The 23,674-nt window shown below is 39.5% G+C and overlaps 1 protein-coding gene across 2 annotated transcripts in view; it reads right to left on the bottom strand.

Annotated features, from left to right (window-relative positions):
* Positions 1-23,674, bottom strand: part of LOC137257886 (inositol 1,4,5-trisphosphate-gated calcium channel ITPR3-like) — a 140,894-nt gene that overhangs the window by 86,253 nt on the left and 30,967 nt on the right. The gene's annotated exons all lie outside the window — the stretch shown is intronic.

Below are 23,674 nucleotides of genomic sequence, written 5' to 3' on the forward strand. Positions count from 1 at the left end.
CAAGAGATTGGAGCCATGTAGGTAGAGCAATGGTGTAGGCTTGCCTAATGCTGTGTCCATGGGTGTTAGGCAGTCAGCGAGAGCGTTACCTTGCTGTTGTCAGTGCGTGAGAAGAAGCATCAATACAGATGGCTAGTCCCTGAGACATTAAGTGCACCCAATAGTGTTACTGCTGACTGTGGAGGGTCCACCAAGCACACCTTAATGCCCAGTCTTGTTGTTTCTTCTGTATGCTCATTACATCTATAAGCCAGATTGTCCACTAGCTAAACGTTGTTGTTAAGAATTGTTTGTTTCGTAAACAATGTTTATCAGCAACCTGAGTATGCCTTTACTACTCAAACCCCCAGTGTTTCTGAGACTTGAAGACATCCAGTGTAATCAGTAATGTAAAATCTTAACACTTAACAAGTTTTAATCGAAACTGATTCTGTATTTATTTGTTGATCTGTTCTTCAACACCACACTCAGCAATATTCAAGCGGTCAAATGGCTGCTGACCAGACCAAGACAGTGTCTGATTCTCTGAGAGCCGACCCGCTCTGTTGGTGGTCGACAAAACGCAATGAAACAAGTCACTGAATCGAGTACCCGACCCATTAAGTTGTCATGGATGAAGGTGAGTTACTGAGGGCTTATCCCACGCCGGAACCAATTCATTGTAGGTAAGTCTGTCGTGCTGATCGCATGACGTCAAAAGTGACCCCAGACCTAGGGGCCTCCTACCTAACTGTTACACAAAATGTCAAACAACCAATTAATTAATCAACTGTAGATGAGGTCACGTGAATCAGAGCTTACGAATAGTGTAAAGTTAGCATTATGGCGAAACAAGGAATTTGTGAAGAATCAAACACGGGCAATCGATGTTACAAGCAAATCTGGTAACATGTGAGGGACACATCTCGCCGAAACAGTTTATGTCAAGGCGACTCACACACTAAACTAATCATCGTGAAAGGCCACAGTGAATACGCTAATTAGTGGCATGTGATTTACATATTTCAGTGATATATTCAATGCAGCAATCGTGAATTTCCGCTCTGTCAGCTAAATACAGGCCTATCAAGATGCCACAACAAGACATCTTTAGACGATGGAAGTGTACAGTCATGTGCAATCACGTCTCCAAATACTTCGTCTGCGTTTGATGAGAAACAGTATTTAATTGGGAACTGAAATTAGACATTTTTATGTGGACCGCATGAGTGAAAGACCAGCACCTAATACGACTTTCAAATCGACGCTCATCTTAACTTTGCTTCATTGAACAAGGAAGTGCAGAAGGGTTATAAATAGCAAGTCTCATTTGGGAAACCTTTGATAAAATACATTATTGGCATAATGACATAGAAAATAGAACTGTTCTCTCCTTTTTCATATTCTCTGATGTAGGTAAACCCTTCCCGCACCCTCTTGATGAATTACGTCTAATCGGTGGAAAAGAGGCCAAACAATGCTATCAATAGCTAGGACGTCTTTCAAAATCCTGACATCGAGAGGCCTTCGAGTTTCTCCGTTCCTGACGAAATCCCTGAGCATGCAATCCATTATTTTATCGTTTTACACTCCTGGGTGTGAACGAATTTTACACAGCTCACTTTATGAAGTCACGAGAGGCTTCTAAAATTGTAGCCAATCAATGATCCACTTTCCATTCAGTGCAGGCCATTCTGGCATTTCCTTTATATTGTCTGCAGACAAAGCAGGTCATTGCCACTAAAGAGGGCTGTGTCCCCGTCCTGTAGACGATTTGAGCTGGATTTTCTGTTTGACCATGAAAACTTTGATGATGTTTTATGTTAACCCAAGGGATACTCATGATCATATGATGTGGATGTGCAGATGTCTTCATGATAAAATCTGTACTTGGAATCTGTTAATTAGATTAACCATGTGAAAGGTTCATCGAGGCTTTGGCTTGCTGTTGGTAGCTGTTATCAGCTACTTCAAGATGATTTATGGTGAAGGAATAACAGGCAACTATGACTGAACAATTTGCGAAATATGAAATGTGCTAATTTGACAGCTCTCGATCGTGATTGAAACTGTTTGAGTAAATGAGTGAGTATTGTTTTACGCCGCTTTTAGCAATATTCCAGCAGTATCAAGCCCGGAGACACCAGAAATAGGCTTCACACATTGCACCCATGTGGAAAATCGAACACGGGTCTTAAGCTAGCAAACACATTAATCACAAGGCTATCCATCCGCCCCTGACTGAAACAGAAAACAACCAATCCATTAGCACATCATGATATACCAATCTTTGTGTCCTAATTCTTTAAAGACCGCTGATATAAAGATATAAACCATCAAATGTTAATGTGACTGAATTTGCTTATGATGGTCAAAACAGTAATACGTAAGCGCCATGCACATGGAAGAGAGACATAGGGACTGGGGTAATTGAACTAAGCTGTTATGTGAACTGAGAGTAAGGCATCTTGATCACTCGATGTCACATGTTAACACTAATAGCTACTGTATTCGAAATGTTTTGCTCCGATAGTTAGAGCCTGATGTGTGGTCAGGTGAGGTGAAGCGGTTGTTTATAACCTGAAAAGCTAATAGAGTACATGTAGAACCATATGGTTAAACTCCCACAAACACCAAACAAGCGATCAGCCGACGGTCTTGTACGAGAGGAACACGCTAACGGAACGTTGTTCTTTTCTATGTCAATATCCTTATGCCCTGAAAATCGAGTTTATCACATCACCTCTGATCCATGGTGCAATAATTCTCTCCCCCTTATTGGTACTAATCCATTGCTTTATCGGTGGAATGGTATTAACAGCGTGGCAAAGTGGAGTTCATGTTGGTTAATTACACGAATAAATAATGCCTTAACAATTTCATCAAAGTGGATTATTGTTCGTATGTATCAATAGTTGCCCTAACAGAAATTCCATTTTACTGATTTACTCACTTGAACTAAATACAGGAGCATGTGAACACGCTTACAAGAACAAGATTTATGACAGATGATTGGAGTGATAAAAATAACCATTAAGTCCATTTGATGGAACGACTGAGTTCTACTTGCTCATATAGTGTATGTTCCATTTTGAAAGATGTCATCATTTTCACGACAGAGAAAGATGGCATTCCCATTTTGTAGCCTTAGTGCCAAAAATGACGTCCGATATAGTTTTCTAATTTGTCAAGTACCAAATAACAGCTTGTTTGGTTGTTTGCAATTATGTATTTCTGTACACTTTGAAACAATGCAATATGTATTTCTGTGCACGTGGAACAGACATTTCTGTGTCTGTACACTTGTAACAGGTAAGTATTTCTGTACACTTATAACAGATATTATATGTGTTTTGTACACATGAAATAATACATATTTAGAAATGACAGGATATGTGTATGCAAATCGGGATATGCAAGGATATATATCTGCCTATCATAGAATGCCCGATATGTGCCACAAACTGAGCTACCATCATGTATACCTATCTACACATAAAGCATCTAGCAGATGATACGCCTAGACAACAAGAATAGCCAAGCCATACGGGCTGTACTGCCAGATGTGTACGTAGGCAGTGATAGCTAGCAATAAGGTTTAATTAATGTATATGGATGGAAACACCGACCTGTCATTACCTCAGCTTATCGTAAGTTGTGATAATAGACCAGGTCTTTATCAAAATAAACACTTAGCACATGCTTAAGTTTCCGTTCGTTTCATGTCTCAAGCCGAGGAATATGAAAAAAAACTTAGGTGAGAATACTTACAGAAGTTTCCACTATCACGTTTGCTGACAAAGCAAATATCTCCGTCGCGGAAAGCTGGTGTTAAAGACTGTCTGTGGAACATGTAGTCTATCAAGACTACAAATCAAGGAATGCGTTATTGTGTATTGTGAAGCCTCTGTGACGCCGTGCGTTCAAAAAGCATCGGGATGTGACCATAAGGTTAATCACTGCTGTTTTTGTAAACAAATTATGCATAATTGATATATCATATAGTGAAATAATATCCATTTCGGGGTCTTTAATAAATACTATTATATATAATAGAAACACTTATGACAGTGTCGTTTACAGATTTCCCTACTGTGAGTCGTAGAGAGGTAGTCTAGTGGTTAAAGTGTTCTTTCCTGACGTCAAGATTTGAGTTCGACCCCGCAAATGAGCGAAATACATGAAAGTCAGTGTTATGTTCCGTGGACTGATAGTGCTGAAATATTGATAAAAGAATCGTAAAAACCTTAATCACTCACCTATTTGTGATTTGTTTTGTTTTACAAACGTATAACCGGTTCTGAACAAATTCCCAGCGTACAATGCGAAGAACATATCTGAGAGGTGAGTTCGTCAGTGTTTTGGCTAACCATAGGCTGTGTAGACAATAACAGTCACTGCTGACAGATTAAGTACAACTGATCTGTCACTGAATGTGATTATCAAACAATGATGAAACTGGAGAAATTACAGTGACGCCAACAATCCTGCATGAATGTTTCACATTGTGAAGTGGATACAGTGTTAGCCTACACAGCGGCAAGTAGGGGTCGATCCCCGTCATCCCACAAGAGGGCATCTTATTCTGCGTTTCGATCTCCAGGTTCTGTGTGTGAGTGAGGCAGTTAAGATCATTAATCTCATCGACAATAGTTCAGCCACATACTGACCCAGCATGCGGAGACCTCGGCATGGTATCACACTGGGTGAGCAGCCAGCTAGCACTATTTCTGTAGACTAGTACTAGCACACACGCACGCAAACACACACACAAGCATCAGCAATTGCTGAGTTTAATGTGTTAAAACTAGTCATGGTAGCAAGAGTTTTTTGTTTTTTGAATTCCCCAGTATTCCCACTGAGTTTGTCCACAAAGCACATGATCGTCTTATTCCACGGCAAATACCACAGGCTTACCATGTCACGAATCAATCAATCAATGTTCCATTGATATTGGTTCATTGTGGTAGTGTACAATTTTGTAAGTAAATTTTCATGTTTGTTTAATATACACGGCGAGGCCCTCTATCTCTGATGGGAGTTTAAGGCTAAATATGTTCAAGCTGAGAGCCGTAGGGAGCACTTAGCACCAACAGAGAGCTTGATCGTTTGACGTCACAACCGACCCTCCTCGTCAATAAGACAACTCAATATCCTGTTGCATCTATATATGTCAGTATGCTGACCCATTTACGCTTTTAAAGGTTGGGGTATCTTTCTGCAGAATATGTCGCAAGTAACCAAGTAGACAGTGTTTGTCTGTGGCAGAGTTGCCGTTCGGTTTCGAATCCCAGGTTTGGCACAGTTATTAGTTCTCATCATACCGTGTTTCACGGGTTTCCTCCTGCATTAACCAGGCATGTCGTGATATGTAGGCCTGTCTAAACAACGATATACCCAAGACCCCATGATGCTTTACACACAGCTTCGGTCCATCATGTAAGTGTTGTTTTGATCTACATTTAAGTTGACACATTTATAACACTGGCAGGATATGTTGCAGGGAGCCCACTTGAAGACAGTGACAAGAAGAAACAAATGGATCTAGGAGGGAAGATGCAAAGTCCATCACATCGCTCATCACATGTGATGATAAAAGGCGAAAAAGCTCAACATAAAACGGTTGAAGAAAATAGTGTAGATTTGTCCATCCGAGACAAATGGTGCTCCAGTAATTTGATGAGGTTATTTATTACTTTGATGCCTTAGATCTGCTTATGTGGTGATTGGAGATCAAGCCGTTCACAAGCCACCCCACCCCACCCTAAATTACAATTTAAAAAATCAGATAGTGTCCCAATTGGACACAATGCCCCTACAATCGGGCTGTGGTTACATTGAGTGGGTGAGTGAGTTACAGTTTGTGACACATTCTTAAGTATTTCTCCTACTTCGCGTTGAGAACCACAAAGAACACGAAAGTTCATGCCAGCATCTTCGTGCACTTTCGTACTAAGTTCCAAAGATGCATAAAAATGATATTCGAAAAGAGAGATACTACGAAATAAATCCCAAGAAAATTTACCACGCACTGAAATCTTCATTTTATGCTGATTTGTGACCTGGGCTACATGGACAAGACCACAAACCATCACAATATAGGTTTGACAAATTCCAAAGATTTGTTGGAATGATTATAACTCAGAAGATTCATTCAAGTTTTCAAGTCTTTCAAGATGACAGGACATCACTCCTGCTTTCTGATAGTCTTCAGTGACATTCCAGCAGCACCAGGGTCTACATTCCACAGTATTTGAGGTTCAATCAAACGTGCCCTTTCTTGGAAGATTTCAAACAGTTGTAAGAATAAATGTCTTAGTGAAGCTTTCAAAATATTTAATGGTACACATGTGGAGAAAAAGTTCATATTTGACATACCAGTTCCCCAAACGGGAGCCCAATAAATTCCGATTTTAACTTTTACTAAATTTGTTCTTTAGGTGAACAAATATTTTGTGTGTGTTTGTGTCGGTGTCCCCGGTGGGACGGAACACCTTCAGCTTTTCTCAATCACCGTAGACACTGGACATCGTATTGGCCAGGGACTTATGATTCTCATGGAGGTTTCCTATTACGGTACAAATTCAGCCAACAAGGGGATTCGAACCCAGACCGATAGTTTAGGCAACCCTTCCAGTTGGAATGATTATCATATCCTAAGGTTAACCCACCGACGGATACACAATCATATGGCAAAGATATGTATAATGGGGTAAGGGTTAACTACTGCCTGGGTGTTGTAAAGAATACTGAAAAAACCCCAGACATTTTAGCTAAAGAGAAAGGTTCCATGATATCGTGATCCACAGGCGACAAGCTTGCAATGACTTATGAATACTAGTACACCCCCACGTCACACAGTACGCATGTTCGCATGTACGCATTATCTCAAAACAAATGTTTACATCGTACATATGTTCTTAAGTGATCTTTAAGACAATAACAAATGAGAATTCTCGATCTCAAAGACAATGCACAAATAATGACCAATGTTATCTCTTTGTGCAAGGATTGATACACTCAACAGTCTAACAAATGCGGACGAAGTTTATAGCTTGAAGACGTCACTTCTGTCATTTGGTCAATACATAATTGATATACAGCATGCATGGCGGCGAGATTGATAGCCTTCTCTTATTAATCTGAGCCATTATGTGACTATAACTGTCAGGCTAAAGTTTGGTGTCAGGACAGTCAATCAAGAGGTATAATTGGTGGTCCAGCATTAGGAGGGTACTTAATCCTTTTCTTTACTCCAGGGCGTAAATAATAATTAAAGGAAAGACAGCGACATAAAGCTGATGCACACCACAATTATGGGAACCTCGTGTACCCGGACAGCAAAAAACGTTAAAGAGACAACGTATTTATTACTAAGGATGTGAGCTTACTATTATAATATGCTGTTATAGTGAATCATCTGCCTTGACAAGAGGTATAAGAAATCCCCACAGAACCAGCCAAATATAACACTGAGAAGTCTGAAATTTTCAATAACAGCAAACCAACATCTCTTTAACTATTTAATGTTTCATTCCCCTGTACGTTTGTGTGACTCATATCACTAAAACAAAACACATAGAGATTTCAGAAAAAAACACATTATTTTTATGATAATATGTGTCTAGAGTGTTTATGTGAGAATGAGATGAATGAGTGAGTGAGCCTAGTCAGCAATATTCCAGCTATATGGCGGTGGTATGTAAATAATCAAGTCTGAACCAGACAATCCAGTAATCAACAGCATGAGCATCACATACACAACTGGGATACAATGTCTGTATCAACCTGGCGGGAGCCGAACCGCCCGATCCTTCTGCGACAAGCATGGGTTACTGAAGATCAGTTCTAACCTGGATCTTCATAGGCCCAGGGGGGTGTTGACACAATGGCCTATTTGGCATTTCATTTCTCTTCATTATTTTTTTTCCATTTTACTAAATAATATTTGAGAATTGTCTTATCCTTACGTGGTATCCCTCACTTCTGTCTTTCTTTAACTTGAAGCAACAAATCTGAACTGTTGTTAAGCTTCTTAAATAGAATAACTTCTATCAACGAAACTTGTGATTGAGTAAAAAACGCTGTCTAGATCATGGCGGGCATGCAGTCTACATCAACGGTTTGCGTACACTTACGACAAGGTGTTCAAGAAACCTGTGATCCTGACCTACTCTATCGATGATGTCATTTCTAAACGTCATGGTCAAGGTCACGGTCAAGGTCATGGTACATTTGGTGAAGACCCATGTACAGGAGCCTTCGCATCTCTTTACAAGTCAGATAGATGTCGTCATGAGGCATTACACACATTCTCCAATGAGTTCAAGTCATCAGATTTGTACACTGAAGGGAAATACACTTACACTTACAATTCAGTGAACAATCAAATGAACCTCTGCACTTGGTTGTATTAAACTAACATTAACACGCTACAATACCCTTTGTGAAAGTAATCCAATAAGCTTTCACGACTTTATCAACCAAATAACGTGTACTTGGCACCACTGGTGCTAACAGCTTAACACTACGCCCCTGTTAATTTCATTTTTGTCTCACAATACACAAACTACCACAGTGCCTCCTTCTCATTTCCAATGGCGTCTGGTACTATTTGGCAGTCAACTAAGTGAGGCCAACTTAGGTCAGTCAACTTGATGAGGTGAACAACTTTAATGTACTTGTAATGACGTAGTCAAGATGTCGTTACCCATAATCCTTCTCGCTGCTTGTTCTATCTCCTCATGGCATCTGACCGTCTTCTGTCATTACAGGAACAGCTTTGGCCACCTGAGACCGACTTGAAAAGTGTTCCACAAGAGGTTGTTGTAAAGATATTAGTATTTCTCTGCATTACAAGATTCAATGGGGCTTATTTCCAGTTAGTTGATAAGGAATTGAGTGCCTCTTTCGATTAGAGCTATGCAGAAAATACTTCAGTTAACCAGACAGAAGTTTACGGACGGAGTCTGTAGTAACATCGATATTTGTAACATGGATCCGCTTTACGCTAAAATCCTATACAGACATATTCTACACACAGCACTAACGCTGGTGTTAAATGGGGTTAAGTGACATAGTTAAGGACTGTTGAAAGCTTCATAGCATAAAAGGTTAAAATAATGTGTAAAGGTTTTACAGTGAAAGAACGAAAGGTATTGATAATCAATAGGGTTTTCAAGTGAGTCGCAATGATTCAACAAACTTGTCCGTTTCAAACGAGTAGGTATAAACAAAACGCTCACTATACCGAACTAATATTTTTTTCCACCACCGATAGAGCTTGGCGTGATGCATGAGAACATTTGTGTGGATCCTCTGGGGTGGATTCAGGTTTTAAATGTGAAGTGCAGTAAAATATTTAAAACTATTTCCTTGATCCTGGCTACAAAGGGTTACATCTCTGTACGACCTGTTGTATCCTGGTATCCTTGTATCACAACTGTATGAAACACCCTCCTCAGTTCAACAAATATCGCCATGTCATTTCAACATGTGTTTTTTTGTTTCCTGCTTTACGATCACAGATCCAGACAAACAAACACATTTCTGGAAGGTGTTGTTTATTGGCAATTATCAGAGTCGTTAGGAAACTAATGACGCTACCATTTCTCCCTCGTTGACATGAACATGAATACCAACGGGATCTTAATGAGTGAACCACGAGGTTCGGTTCACAGTTTGAATAAATTTTCAATAAATAAATACTGAATACTCTTCAACTTCAAATGCCATGCACTATATAGTATTTAATCAGTGCTCATGGAAAGAGATGCTTTTCTATGCGATATAATTGGTTAGAATATTTCAGTTTAACCATTTCGTTCAAAGTAAAATTTCTCCAAGTTTCGACACAGTGTGTTTGCGTGTGTCCTGGTTCAGCAGCAGTGTAATTAAGAGACTGAATGCAGCTTTATGAATGTTGATGTAAACAAACACACATGGAGGATAATGATAGATTCAAAGCTTAGAAACTGCTGGAACTTCTTAAAACTTGTCGGTAAAAATCATCAAGAAATATAAACATGAATCATTAAGGTAATTACATATTTTCTTGGTGAAACCAGTTGGTGGGGGTATTAAAACATTTTAATCACAGTAAAGAATGAATATTTTGCGGTATATCCTATCCGTCTCCGTTTGTCGCAGCAGTGGGTGTAGCATGTGTTAAATTTAATGTATTTTATCTACGCTGTCAGGCCACAGAACGTACATAACATGTCGTACATAACATGTACGCGGTGGCTGAGTGGGCAAGATGACTGAGTGTGCTGCCTTTCTCATTGACTGAAGGTTGGAGTTCAGGAAGGGACCAAAACGCCCAAACCACTAGACTCTGTACTTATTAAACCGTTACATCAGACAACTTTTAGAATAACAATGTGTCTTAAATGGTATTTAATAGAAAGTACACCCTTTAAAAATGGGTTTGGAAAAACAAACGTTATCAAACCGGGGGTAGTCATTGCAAACGTATGACCGAAAACACAACTGTGATGCTCAGCAATTTATTAAAATCCAATATCATGTCTCGTTCTTTCGTTTTTAGTCACATTGAAACATAGGTGCATACTTTCTTTCTGGTCGCCAGTACATACCCTGGTGTATCAGCTTCAGATGACTGCAGGCGGAGGTTGAAGTCGCTGGCGTTTACCTTTTCTGATGAAAACCATCATGCTGAAGGTGCCATCATGGTGCTGACATCAGAATTTACTGGGGTTTGAAATAAGGGTCGTAGGGTCATAGGATCTTAGCCCATCTTAGGGACTGTCCAGGACCTTTACTTCACGCAGGTTTTTCATACCACATACAGTCGTGAACTTATAGACGGATGGTAATAATCGGTGCGAACCGGGGATTCAAATTCGTGACCAGCTAACGTCTGTAAAACGGTTCAAGTATGTAGCTAGGTACATATTGCACGCCTTAGGCCAGTAGGTCATTCGTGCATGTCACCGCACCTCGATGTTTGAATATCTTAATCTATTATGCATTAGGTATAAAAACCTACGGTCATATAAAGTATACAATCGATATTGCACTCGAGTTAAGTAGTGCTTGAACAAGTTTCACTCCGCCTAAGTAACGTGCGCTCAGACTCTGATCTGTTGGAAATTTATGACAAAAACATTCGGTTGTTTAGTAATAAAACAGGTTTTCCCATTTCGTGACCTGAAGCAGTTGCTTTTAAGTGTATACTTCAGTCACCACTTAAAATATACATGCTATTGACAATATTATTCAAATACCCTCGATGTATTCCCAGTATGGTCGAGAGAATGTGTATGCAATATTTTTTGATTATTTAAGCAAGGGCGGAAAATGAATAAAAGACAACATGAATACAGTCGAGTACAATTGTACGATAAACTGACAGACAAAACAAAGTATACACCCATATCATTGCGCATTAAACGAAGCAAACATAGACATGTTATCCGAAAGCTCTGTGCATGTATTTGAGACGGCTGTCAACGTTGTGTCTTGGACTGTGAGTGAGTTGTGTATCTGGGAATGTTCTGTTCCAAGCAATAACGTAATGATATCTCTGGAATTTGTGGTTAAATCCAATTATCAAGTGTATAATTTTCTTCTCAGCCGTTGTATACCTTATTCCACGAATATTTGCCATTGTGCCTGCGCCAGTTGTCCAAGACATCAGTCTTTCAAGCAACTGTATATATCGACCAAAATGTCATTTAAAGCAATTAGGTTTAAGATGCTGATTCAGCCTCTATGAATGATGTGCTGGATCAGTGCTCTTGACAGTATTCCATCTCTTACACACGCATTTTTTCAAGAATATTCATATTCTTTTTTTCTCAGATGCTGCGGTTTTCAATATACATCTTACCGAATTTCATCGTCAAGCTTAAAACTATTTGTGCGAACGTCATCGATGTTGAAATATTCGCTGGCCTTTAATCTTGGTCAATACCGGTCGTCCTAAGGTAATGTAACTATGTACCTATGGGTGATGGACATGGTCAAATGGATGTAGACAAAGGGGTTGCCACTGACCTAAAAATCCATCACCTTATCCTAATTCACCTACCTAGAAAACCACTCAAATTAACAGTCGAAACAATCACTCTTGTTGACCAGTCATTGTTGTCAATCAATGGCTATAAGTACTATTATTGAGAGAATTGATTGTTTGATTAACCAAACACATTCTGGATTTTTTCCCCAATGAAAACATTTACTCAGTTGTAGATGAACACAGTCAACCTATATTTGTATATTTATTCGAGATGCGGAAATCAATATAACATTTAGTTGCTTGTACGCGAGAAGAGACCCATTCATTTTTGATCGTGTCTATTTAGGGTTCTCGTGTCCAGTATGAGTGATTGGTGATATCAACACATGCTGTCGAAATGACACATGATTGACAGCTGATGGGCCCAGTAGACACATATGCCAGACGGACTAGTTCACTCGGGATCCTCGGTATGAAAGCTTCGAGAATTGATACCACAGATTTCTGAAAATTTTCACATTCAAAGGTGATTACACTCCCCAACAAATTATCTTAATAGAATATTTCAGTGCAATGTCCGTGCGAGTTGGTGTCAATAAAATTGTACACATTTCATTAGATTCTGGGATTAAAACACGAGAGTGAGAGGACGATAAACCATCTCCAATTCACCGGTAACATCTGGGGTGAGTGAGTCAATAAGATCGAATGCCGCTTTTAGCTATATTCCATCAATGTCAAGGCGGGGGGACACACGAAGTTACCCCAACGTCCACCGTGACGGTTAGATACGAAAAGTAGCAAACATATGGAAACGGTAACGGCTATGTGAAGTTAGGAGAGAGAGTGAGTGAGTGAGTGAGTGAGTGCAGTATCGTAACTGAGATACAGTAAACTGTAAATTCTACCCTATAAGAGGCACATCTAGATAATCGGACAGTAAGGACAGTATGTAAGGGGATATTTAATCTGTTAAATCTGTTAAATTATCATTTAAACTATTAACTATCACCTATTTACAAGTCTAACAGAGAATGAATGAATGAATGAATGGATGAATGGCTATATTTCCTCCGAAAGATATTCGCGCATTAAACAACCATAACATCAGTCAGTTACATATATGTACATATGACATTTACAAAGTCCGGATATTTACCCCACACGGGTATTTACATCAATGGTACTTGAGAAAGTATACATCAGAGAATCCTTTAGAGAATAGATAATAGTTCGAAATGTAGGATGATGGTTTGCCATGCTGTTACGTCAAGACCAGGGATCTGAAGTTTGGCACCACGGAATAGTACAAGGGCATCTGCATTATCAAGCATTTCAATAATACATATACATCTATATACAATAAGTCTAGTAGTGTCATAAAAATGATTTCTTGGCTCATTACAGATTCACAATGTAAGATGAAGTGGGCGCTCGTGGTCATAACAGTACAAATTATTATAAAGCATACATTCCTTTGAGAATTGGGCTTTAGAAGCGACTAGTACAGTATGTGGCACATGGGCTTTGTATTCTGGGTGCAGATACAAGAGAGTGTAGAGTTTAGTATGTAGTTGGGTTGATTACAAGATTTGGTTGGTGTTGGTTGATTATAAGATTTCTGGACACGCATTCTAGATGGAGAGTCTCAATTTCTCAGTTACTCTGAAGACTGGATCTCTGTTTCCTGTTTACTCTTTAGCATGCTTAGAAGCATGCTGAGTCTCTGACATGCATCGTTGGCACATCACTGTGACAACACAGAAACTCCCCTCACTCATGTACGGAACAAGTCCGATCAGCCCCAACATTGGTGTAAACGTTGATGGTTGTGGCTGCCAAGAACTGGCCAAGTTCATCGATTGTGTTAACGTTGCTGTAATTAATTGAATAAATACGCAACTTGTACAGGCAACTGTTAAGTGGTAATGATTTTCGATATGATTAAGCGTGTATGGGAATTCCTAGTTGTTCTTCAAAGTAGGGCAGTAACGCCACGACATGTCACTTTGACGTGGGGTGAAATCCCGAAGTAATGCAAGTACATGTATATCGACCTCTTGAATCCCGGGGAGCCTTGGCATGGATCTCAATCATGACTGGTGTGAGTCGTACAGTCGCCCAAACAACCGTAGCATTCTGGCCAGACTGAGGGGCATAACTCGACATAACCCTACGATATAAAACACACTGCCCTGACAAAAATGAAATACTTATGCACTAGCTGGGGAAAATGTATATATCCTACTTAGTGTATACAACACGTCTCACTGGACATCTGATAAACAAGTAAACAAAAGGGACCAGATAATTGCATCACTTCGAATCACAAATTCAGAATACAGAGTTTTTGTCCTATTATAATATGAGTATTCATATCTTATTGGGTTATGGCTGTAAACAACCCTCGGTTGGGTAATGGCTCGTAAATGAAAATATATATTAATGTATGTCCGTTGTCACAAATCTAAACGATGTACAGATTTATGACACGAAATTTATCCTATCAGCTATCACATGAAACAATCATGTACAAAACAGGTAGCGGTGGCGGTTGCGACGACGCTGTTACATAGTAGCATGATTCCAGCAACCACAGCTCAAAAAGATGTTTGACGAGAGTTTCCACGTGCTTGGTACTCCGTACACTGTATCTAAGCTGTTAGGAACGGACGTCGGCAACAAGTGACTGCCGGATAGGTTTACTCTGGAACAGCCACTTACTGTCAAGTTAGATCACACACATAGACGGTAACTCGGAATTACAGTATCGCTCACAGTAATTATCCAAGTGCAGGAGGAAAGAAATATACATCGTAATTTGACCATCAGGTTCAGAATAAAATTATAGTCTACTTCAAACAACTTGATGAATTGAAATTGAGAGTCACACGGCATGATTACACCGCCATTAGGGATGAGAAGTCAAACGGCAAAAGACATTCTGACGTCAAGAACATCAACATTAGAGAATGTGTACGTGCAAAACCATGGTAAACACACTCACACTCACTTAGATCATATGTAGTGTACATTTGTAATATATGCATGGCTGAACTGAAACAAAAAACAAACTTCTTTTAAGTTAATGTCGATGCGGCAAGGATAATTACCTCACATCAACATGTCTCAGGATCTAAGCGTTATATTAAGAAATGAACACTAGAGACTTCAGAAAAGCGAAGATCTCAGACTCCAAACATGCAGTTACACTAATATCAGTGTCAATGTTCATCGTTAGTTTTGATATTAGACTGAACATGGGGATTAAAGATAACTAGATAATGAACACAGCTAAACAACGTCTTGAACAACGACAACACTCATGTTGAAAGGTTGTGCAAACGCTGACATTGAACTCAGCAATATATGTATTTGAAGAGGAAGAATGACCGTGCTTCGCAGATCCGTCCTTCTTCCTCTTGAGTCTATGTCCAGCAACATTGTCTACTATGCCATTAATACAAGAGAAGGGTTCCTCAGCTGATACTGATAGTACCCAATGGTCCTATTTACAATGGTCCTTGGACATCTGTATGTCCGGGGAAAGCAGAACTGAAGATGTAGCGCTACATGCAGGCTATATGCTGTATGTCCGGGAAAAGTAGAACTGAAGGTGTAACCCTATATATATACTGTATGTCCGGGAAAAGCAGAACTGAAGGTGTAGCGCTACATGTAGGCTATAAGCTGTATGTCCGGGGAAAGCAGAACTGAAGATGTAGCGCTACATGTAGGCTATAAGCTGTATGTCCGGGGAAAGCAGAACTGAAGGTGTAGCGCTACATGCAGGCTATATGCTGTATGTCCCGGAAAAGCAGAACTGAAGATGTAGCGCTACATGCAGGCTATATGCTGTATGTCCCGGAAAAGCAGAACTGAAGATGTAGCGCTACATGCAGGCTATATGCTGTATGTCCGGGAAAAGCAGAACTGAAGGTGTGACAATATATGCAGGCTACATACTATATTTCCGGGAACAGTAACAATGGTGTAACGCTACATGCCAGCTACATACTGTATGTCCGGGGAAAGCAGAAAAGAAGACATAACAGCCACATTGTGTAGTTCATGTTTTACACAGATCGTGTACATCAGGCTATGAACATGTTCAGAGCAACTGCTTACCAGACCTATTGATTGTTATTATTACGTATAACGTACACTACTTTGCCATGCTACATGGAGGGAGTCGGGCGTAAAGCCTATTGTTACATTGTTTCGGTCATTCCGCTACAACGATAAATGCGATGTATTGAAATTAAAAACTGTAACAATCGTTAATAATAAATCAAACCAGCATTTTGGTTGTTATAAAACACATGCTTGTCAATACTTTTAAAACATGTAACTTTTTCAGGTTGATCATGTCATTCGATCAAAACCGTTCTAATTTACCTTGACCTTCAGCAACGCTAATTCTAAATGGTTTGGGGGCTGGTTTCACAGTAAATATGCCCACATAAGCAACAGCAGCTGAGTGTGGTCATTGTGTAGCAATAGCCTAGTATGCTGATTTCGCTTGTTGAATCTCCGTGCTTATCAGCATCCACAGGGCGTTTAATTTCTTGACACATGAGACTTGGTATCGCTGATCCCACTTCTCTAGTTCTTGATCTCTTGTAGAGTCTCTATTTCAGATACTAGTAGTCATAAATGTTTCTTTTTCTCACTTCCGAGTCTCTGTCATGTCTTTGGTGTCTCTGATCAATACTGCGATTGATCCCGAGACTCTCTGCATAAGTCATGGGGACTGATCTTGTCTGATCTGCTGACCTTCTAGGAATCTCTGATCGAACCCAAGAATCTGTGATCTAGCTAACCGATCTCTGATCTCGCCTTTATCCCAAAACCCTGATCTAACATAGGAATCTGTGATTTAGCTAAGTTTAGCTAAGGGATGTCTGGTGTCGACCTAAAACTCTCATTTAACCTAGGAATATGTGATCTAGCTAAGCGATCTCTCATCTCGGCTTTAACCTAAAACTCTCGTCTAACCTAGGAATCTGTCATCCAGCACTCGATTCTTTCATTTAACCCGGGCACATTAGATCTTGTTTATAACTGTATAAATCTCTGATCTCGATTAGCTGTCTCTGATCGAGCACATAAGTCTCATATATGGCAATGGTTTAACCGACCGCGAATATTAGACTGATCTCCTCTAGCAGTCAAGAAGTTCTTGCTGGCAGAGAACCAGTACAATGTGGCCAAGCAAAGTTTTCCCATGTGTCTTGCAACCACAAGGCAGGTAATTTATAAGGTTATACATTTCCTTCTGGCTACTGTATGGTTTCCCTACCAATATATGTCCAGAAACATCACAACAAATGTATTTCCAGTTTGGAATGTCAGTATTACACACGTCACTCCTTGAGCAGGATGTTCTGGCGTACGGATGCGATGACTGACATTATGTGTATAAAATGCTGTCAATCTCTTCAGGTTCAACCTTACTTTGGAGCAATATCTGTTACATGACTATAATTACCGTAATTGGCTTAAAAATATACAAATACATTTCCAAACCTCTTCAGTATGACAAGACACCTTGTGGTGGTGCTCAGTTATACATTACACATGGTTGGCACTGAAACATGCCCGGCTAACAAGGAGCCACAAATCACGTGAATTAACGAGGAATAGTTCTCAATAAACTAGCGCCACATAACAGAATAGGGTGATGGTTTGTGCAACACGTGTGTCTGATAAGGTATTTTCAAACTGAGCGTCTGCATCCTCCTTTGAGGGTCAAAATTCATCCCCGCCAGATATCCCCCTCGACAAAAAGCTGTAATTTATGACGTTTGTTAAATGTAATAGAAAATCTGGTAACAGTCGCTCTTGTGCAAGACTAGCTTAATTGCATCATAGTTGGGTGTTTTTTTAAAGATGAAGATGAGTTGAAAGAAGTTCTTCTTTTAAAGATTTAACATGGATCTCTGGTACCAGCGATAATGGTTTTTTAATGCTCCATTTTTATGCGGGTAACTTGCAATCAATAGTATGGAGTGAACGAACGCTGTGTCAGTATGGATTCTGGATGGTGTAAAGCTCCTCTGTGTTCATAGGCATCATACTGACTAACTGCCTATACTAAACTAGTTTATTGAACCTGGCATTGCACTATCGATACGGCAGTTGTCTTCACCGCCGAGTACGGCCTGTGGAGTGAGTGAGTTTAGTTTTTCGCCGCTTTAACAATATTCCAGCAAAATCAGAAATGGGCTTCACACAATGTGACCATGAGAAAAAAGCGAACCAGGGTCTTTAGTGTGACGAGGGAACCACGGGTACCCCATCACCCCTGCAATGTTGAAGTAATTTGTACAAATACATATACGGGTTTCTGATTTAACCAGGTTTTCACTTCAGACATGATGTCAGGGATAATATACTGCCTGTTTAAAAAGTGTACCCTTGAAAATTGGGTCAGACACCAATCCTCGTTGACCCTCGTTGACACATATTGTGTCACCTGTAGACTGAAACGATTGTAACACATAAACTGTCACCCCTCTTATCCAACATTTTGTGGAAAGGTGTATTGTCGAGCTCTTGTGGAATTCAATAGGGTTTCGATTATGTTGTCAGAGTAATTATTCCCTGCAGAAATCATGTTGTAATTCTGTCTATACAGTACACAGTCACCATGTGTTATTCATGGTAATGTAAATGTAGGTAGTTACATGTATACACAACACCGTTATATACACCAGTACAGCAATACCTCACTAATCCGGACGCATCCCAAGTGAGAGGGTCCTGGTAAAGGGATTTCCAGACACCTACCTGACTGTCGTCGTCCAGAAGTGGGGTTTGGGGAGGGTATGAGTGTCTGTGTGGGTACACATTCCCCTTAATTTCTCTTTATCGCCTGTATCCTCCTCGGCTTCATCATTATCAGTTTATCAGTCTTGTACATCCAATATCCCCTACCTTTTTTGAATGGTATACATCAGTTTATGTAAGAATGCACGTGCACATATTTCCCATATGTCCGAGGTACACCAGACTGCAGACAGGCATACACCTGGATTAAAGACAAAGTTGATTAAAGTTGTCACATTGAGTCCAACAACAAACTGATCATGAGGAGGTGTAATTGTCCTTCCAACATTGATAGATTGTGTCCAAGCGAATTATAGGTACCCCTCACCCAAACAAAATAACGCGCCCTTTGACATCACAGAGATACATTTTTTACGGTACAACAGACAATCCTTTGATGTTTCATAGGATCATCGGCAGAACAGCCATACAAGCATATGGCATCGAGGTTCAAGACCCAGGTGGATTGATCACGCATCATTATCGGTTTTCAGTTCCTCTCAAGGTATTTGAGTCTTGGACGTCTTCTTGAGTATTTAATACTGATATCATACTACAACTGCTACTGACAATGATATATACATCGGGGCTATAGACCACATCATAGACCTGCACGTACTTAGGGGTGCGTTGTAGAGGAAAATTACACCTTAGTACACAGGCTCGAATCACTGTTTTGGCATTAATTTTGAAAAATAAAAATCTAGACTTTTGCAATCGTATGTTGTTTGTATATGTGATGTTTGACACATATTTCAAATTTGAAATGAATATGTTAGAAAATTCGACGGCTACACTCATTACATAAAACACACAAGGGTGACATTCGCAACGCTATAAACCTGATCAAATACCGGACAGTCCGACAATTTCAGCGAGCGGCTCAATGAAAAAAACTTTGTATGGAGCTTGTGGGTCATTTTTTTCCTTTCTGCTCATCATATCCAATTTGTCTGCATTTCACATTTGAACACCGACCCTCGAGATAGCAAAACCCTCTGCTTTGAACAAACGTCTACCTCTTTTCGGTAAAGAGCGACAGTTTCCGTAAATCAGTCTTTTAGTGTACGAAAACGTTATCAAAACAGCAGCCTGGTTCCCTAGATCTGTTGCGCTTGCGCTAAAGCGCTGGGGTGTTAGTGCCATCGCAACAGACCCAGGGAAACAGGCTGATTAAGCAGTTTGGAGACACGGAAAGACTTACACAGGGGCGTAATGAAAACAATAACATACGTCACATTTTCAACACCGACATGTGCGTTGATATATCGTGTAAGCTTGCTATGGTTTCGAAATCGTACACATAAAACATGGATCTGAACGACCACATTGATTGAATATAGAACTGTAGCATCTATATTTTAGCTAATTTGATGAAGTATAATTCAATGATCTGGTCCCATTTTCTCCTCTTGTGTGCTGGAAATAAACTGAACGCCCCATAATAGTAACCAGACAATGCCTGTTACCACAGTAAACAATTATTGATAAAAAGATCAAACACATTTGAAACACATAACTGATTAACCCAACCATATATTTTAATAATGTATGTGCTTTTTAAATGGAATAATGATAAGTATAAATATATTTGATATTTTTATTCATTTGTCATATATCATTTCAGTATATCATCCATATCTATTCTTCTATGCAATGGACATTGATTTTAAAAAGTAGAACAATAGACATGATATGGCAACATCTGCGTGATGATACCAAGAAGTGGACTACATCTGACTATACTGATGCTGTCTACTTGATATGACATGTATATATAAACTGAATGTACCCTATTCCCCACCCACACCACCCCGGATACAGTTATAGTCTTATGCAATAGGACACATTGTGAAATATTAATAGAAGGCATCAGGAAACAACAACATGCTGTTGATAGAACTACTCCGTGATTGTTGTACGTTGTCAGATAATCAAGGTTTTGGAAAGATGAAGAGATATATTCACATTCCACGCATCTTGTGTGAACCTCACATATCCAAATTCGACAGAATATTTAAAAAACAACAACAGTAGCCTGTGTGGTACAGCTAGAATCGATCATTAGATAGCATTGTTGAGGTAGTCTCTGTTCATCCAAATACAGTAGCCTGAACCAATAGTTAGTAGCCATTGCTGTACTCACGTTGGAGAAGGCTACTGCCATATTCTTAAAAACATAGCATTGTTTGTTGTTCTACACATTCTGACAAAACATTTGGTCATTTTTTTGTACATCTTCAATATATACTATGAGTTCCCCTATACTTCTGTAGCATACCACACTATAGAAACAACCAAAACATCAAATATCTTAAAGAGATCTTGATATGGTATAATTCCATCTTTCTTTCAAAGTCTGTACAATGTCGTACTGGCCCTTTTACGTTGTGCACCAAGAGTAATTAGCTATATAGTGCTTTAGTCCAAAGAAGTTTATGTGTTAACACAATGTCCAAAATATCCATATGAACACACAATTTCGAGACACACACTTCAGAATTTTAATGTTTCAAAAATCACAATGTACAGGTTCGAACCCTGAAATGCATATGCCGTGTTTTGACGCATTGGTAACTTGCTGGGTGGTCCAGGTAAATAAATCATGAAATGTACATCCACATATGAAGGCAATACATGCACCATCATCATTCTTCAAGCTATATATTTATCAAGAATAACAGTGTGATTTGGAGTAGGTTCTTCATGACAGAAGTGCATTGCGTATTTTTGGACACAGTTGTTTAACTGATGACTCGTGTAGATCGTCTGGCAGACTCATGATGAAAACTAACATTATCTTAATCCGAAATGTCGCGGTTGTATAATCCTCGGAACTTTGGGTACCACCTAAACTGTTGATTGATGTTTAGAAAGCACCCGTAGTGCAGCAAGGGCATTTCTGACTCTCTGAGTAATATATACTATACTACTCATCAAAAGTTTGGACGCTCTTGTACGTGTGAATGTAGCAGCGTGCTTTAGTCAACTGTTCTAAACTAGATTTTGCAAAGATTCCGTACTGTTTAAAGGAACTATTCTCATGTGAACTAATGAATTGTTAAACAAATTCGTAAAGTTGAATTGCCAATTATCATAACTTCAATAAATAGTGAAACTCAGTTTAATAAAACTTTACAATGGAACACAGCTGTTAACATGCAAAATATTTGCAGTTGTTGCATGATTGCAAAAGTTTGCAGTTGATCTCTCCAGTTAGTGGAGAAAGTCCTCTTCGATGCAACAATATACATATACATTATATGTAGTAAGTGCTTAATGTGAGTCTCCGAAATATCGGGACACTGGATCAGCGAGTGGTTCACCTCGTCCGAACACGATTATGCACACACCACTATAAGATAGCCAGACCTGTGGTGACTCAGCGCTAAACTAGATTCACTCACCACCTATCACTGACAGCATTTTGCACACGGTCTGTACGACTGTCAAACCAGCACGAAGGCGATTTGGGGGTATCATCACCTGGCTGATCTACCTAGAAGTGGGGAGTACACGTTCATCGCTGAAGAACACCCTTGAGCACCAACAGAACCCAAGGAATCACGTCTGTGTGAGACAGAGACGATCATTGATTGAGAGATGCTGCCAATGACACCCTTTGTCTTCCACCCTCTGCCCTAATTTGCTCAGCAAGAATAAGCAGGAATTCCCATACTGGCCGAATCATATCGAAAATCGTTACCACTTAACAAATGCCTGTACAAGTTGCGTATTTATTCAATTAATTACAGCAACGTTAACACAATCGATGAGTGTGGCCAGTTCTTGGCAGCCACAACCATCAACGTTTACACCCAAGTTTGGGAATGTTGTTTGCATGAGCGAGTGGTGTTTCTGTGTTGTTGATGTCGCAGTGACGCTGCTCTAGCGGTGACTCACGGTTTCTAGGAATGTGCTGATATTTTAAAAAAAAAACAGGAGTAAATGTTGAAGATGATGTTCCAATGGCCATCATATTTTGATATGCAAATATTGACTCCGCTCTACCATTCTGCTTTCTTCATCTCTGTGAAAGGTCGTTATTGACTTGGATGAAATTAATTGAACTTGGAAACTTTTGGCAAGCGTACATTTGTGAGTAGGCTATTTCAGTACTACTTAGTAACATCCACACCGATAGAAAATGGTGCGGAAAGAACGAAGTGGAGCACTTTTGGTCCAATTTCAATCTATCATCGGAGACGCTGCAATTAGCTGTAGGGAGCTGTGACCAAGAATTACCCGCTTCTTAAATTCTTTGCTTTTCAGCGCTATACAGGTGTTCGTTTATCTCATAATAAGCCAACGTCTTGGGCCTTCTATACTGAAACCGCTGTCAATACGGGAAAACGACGGTAAACCAAGCCGTTCTTCCATCCGGCCAGTATATTATCAAGATATGCTTGCAAAGTACAACATAACTATCCAAGTTGTCTGTCACATTTAAATTCTAAGACGTGGGAAATGTAAGTTTAGAAATGTAAGTATATGAATGTCAGAATGAGTTGTTAGCTAGTAAAAATGTGTTAAACATTAACTACTACTATGTATTATTTCATAATAACGTCTGGTGATACAGGGTTTACTCAAATGTAAAGTTTATTCATTGATCAAGAGGAGTAATGTAGAGTGATTTGTATATATAAGTGTTAAATTGCAAAATCAAATTGTCTTAACAATGAACTAAGAATCTGAATGTTGACTTGAGAGTGTTAATTGAATGTATGTTGCTATATTTAGTACAGATTCCAATCTTGGCTGAGATCTTCTCTGTTTGTATTTGAAGGCATGGAGATCAAGGAGCTAATTCCCCGAAAGAATTCTCGGTTTTAACGGCCACAAACAGACTGTTTCATATTCAACACAAATATGGCGACG

The sequence above is a fragment of the Haliotis asinina genome, chromosome 12 (assembly GCF_037392515.1).
Source record: "Haliotis asinina isolate JCU_RB_2024 chromosome 12, JCU_Hal_asi_v2, whole genome shotgun sequence".
Lineage (NCBI taxonomy): Eukaryota > Metazoa > Mollusca > Gastropoda > Lepetellida > Haliotidae > Haliotis > Haliotis asinina.